We start from the raw sequence: 2,710 nt of genomic DNA, 5'->3' as shown, positions 1-2,710 counted from the left end.
CAACACTGTAGGGAATGCAAAAACAAGAGCCAAAGACGACGTGCCAAAGAATGCCAAGGACAATGGCCAAAGAGAACGCAGCCAGGAATACCAAAACTGAATGCCAAAAAAGAACGTCGCGTGGAACGCCAGAAGGGAAGGCCAAAGAGAACGCTGCAAAGGCCAAAAACTAATAGCCAAAAAGAAGATGGAAGGGAACACCAAAACCAAAGACCAAACAGAATGTCGTGGGGAACCGGACGCAGACGGAACGTGTCAAAGAAGGCTAAGGACAAAGGGCAAGAGAATGCCATAGGGAATGCCAAAACAGAAAAACAAGAGAACGCAGCAGGGAAAGGGCAAAGGCACGGAGAATGTACGAAGAGTAAGACAAGCAACATTCGAGGCACCACGAAATGTAGAAATGAGCTCTGGAAACCCTACCTTGTGTCTCACAAACTAATGGGTAAACACTGGTGGGTGTGCATTGCCCTTACCCGCTGGGCAGACAATTACCAATCAGCTAATAGAGGACCAGGGCATTCCAGGAAATGCAGATTCCAATTCCTTGCTGTTACCATGAAGACCCACACATCTCTGTGCAGTCGTTACAGCACTCGGGAGCACCGCAGCTCTGCTGCCACCTGTTGGACACAAAACAAAATGAAGGCACTGCCCCACATACAAAGAGCTGCATCCTCCTTATGTGGCTCGAATGATGGCACAAGACAGCGCTATGGATATAATTAACGCTATGGATAGGCATTTAGGGTAACAGACATTTTTAATATTGGGTTAAGGGTTTGGTTTACAGATACGCTGCGGGTTAACATAATTATCATTAAAACTCCCATTCAGCTATGGGTTCAGGTCAAGGTTAACATTAACGCTCCCTCCCAGCCAATCCCAAAGACCCAAAGGCAAACAGAAGCACAACTCCCACAGAAAACCAAGGTAAATGCAACGCAAACAGCTGAGCTAAGGCAAGGGCAAAAGCAAACAGAGCACCCAATGGAAAGCCAAAATGAGGGCAAGGAGAACTCAACAGAAAAGGGCAAAATACACAGCCAAAGAGACCGCAGCAGGAAAAGCCAAGGGCAATAGCCGAGAAAAAGCATCATGAAATGCCAAAACCAAAGGCCAAGGGAACATAGGATGGAAGTCCAGGCAAGGGTAAAAGAAAACATGGTAGGAACTGCCAAAATAGGAGGCGAAAGACAACAAGGCAAAGAAGGCCAATGCAGAAGGTGGCTGGAAGACCAAAACAGGAAGTCTAAGAGAATGCTGCTGGGAACGCCAAAACTGAATGCTGAAGACAATGTGGCAAAATAAAGCCAAGGATAAAGGCCAAGAGAATGTGGCATGGAATGCAAGAACAGGAAGGCAAGGGAATGCCCAGGCAAGGGCAAGGGCCAAGAGAACTTGGAAGGAAATGCCAAGGATGATGGCCAAGAGAACACGGCACGGAACGCCAAAACTGAATGCTGAAATCAATGTGGCAAAAGAAAGCCAAGGACAACGGTCAAGACAATGTGGCAAGGAACGCAAAAACAGGAGGGCAAGGGAATGTGCAGGCAAAGACAAAGGCCAAGAGAATGTGGCATGGAAATACAAAGGGCGATGGCCAAGACTACGCGGAAGGATACGCCAAAACAGGAGGGCAAGAGAACGCGGCATGGAACGCCAAAACTGAATGCTGAAGTGAATGCGGCAAAGAAAGCCAAGGGCAATGGCCAAGACAATGTGGCATGGAACGCAAAAACAGGAAGACAAGACAATGCAGAAGGGAACACAGAGGACAAAAAAAAGGTAAACGCTACAGCGAAAAGCCAGAGACAAGGAGAATGCAGAAAGAAAGAACAGGCAGCCTTCCGGGCACCACGAAGTGCAATTCAGAGCTCTGGGAGCACCATGTTGTGCCATGCTATGGAATGGGTAAACACTGGTGGCTGTGCATTGCCCTTACCTGTTGGGCAGACAATTATCAGTCAGCAAAGTGAGCTTCCGGGGCATTCCAGAAAATGCAATTGCCGGTTCCTTGCTGTTCCCATGGAAATCCACACATCTCCATGCAGTCGTTACTGCACTCGGGAGCACCGCAGCTCTGCTGCCACCTGTTGGACACAACAAATTAATGAAGGCACTGCCCGACATATGTAGGGCTGCACCCCCCGCATGTTGCTCTACTAACGACACAAGAGAGCATTAGGGATATAATTAATGCTATTGATAGGGTTGAAGTTACAGTTAGTTTAACAGCAGTGTTCCGCACTACAAGTACAACTAGGAGCATTTTGAAAGAAAACATGGCATTAATTTAATGACAGCATTTAGGATAAAGACATTTATAATATTGGCTTCATGGTTCGATTTACAGGTACGCTCCAGGTTAAAGTAATTATCATCAGAGCTCCCATTAAGCTATGGCTTCAGGCCAAGGTTAACATTAACGCTGTCTCCCAGCCAATTCCAGACAGCCAAAGGCAAGCAGAATACCCACAATAAACCACAGCAAAGGCAAAGCAAAGCAGGCAGCTGAGGCAATGGAAGGGCAAAAGCAAAGGGAAAGCACAAGCAAAGCAACGGCAAGGGAGAGGGCAACTGGGAAGGCCAAAACAGGAGGCCAACAGAATGCAGCTGGGAAGGCCAAAGAGAACAGAGCACAGAAATAAAGGGCGAATGGCCGAAGAAAACATGGAAGGGAACGCCAAAACTGAATGCTGAAGAGAAA

Source organism: Meleagris gallopavo, chromosome 21, assembly GCF_000146605.3.
Source record: "Meleagris gallopavo isolate NT-WF06-2002-E0010 breed Aviagen turkey brand Nicholas breeding stock chromosome 21, Turkey_5.1, whole genome shotgun sequence".
In the NCBI taxonomy this organism is placed as follows: domain Eukaryota; kingdom Metazoa; phylum Chordata; class Aves; order Galliformes; family Phasianidae; genus Meleagris; species Meleagris gallopavo.
Note: the sequence above shows the minus strand (reverse complement) of the source record.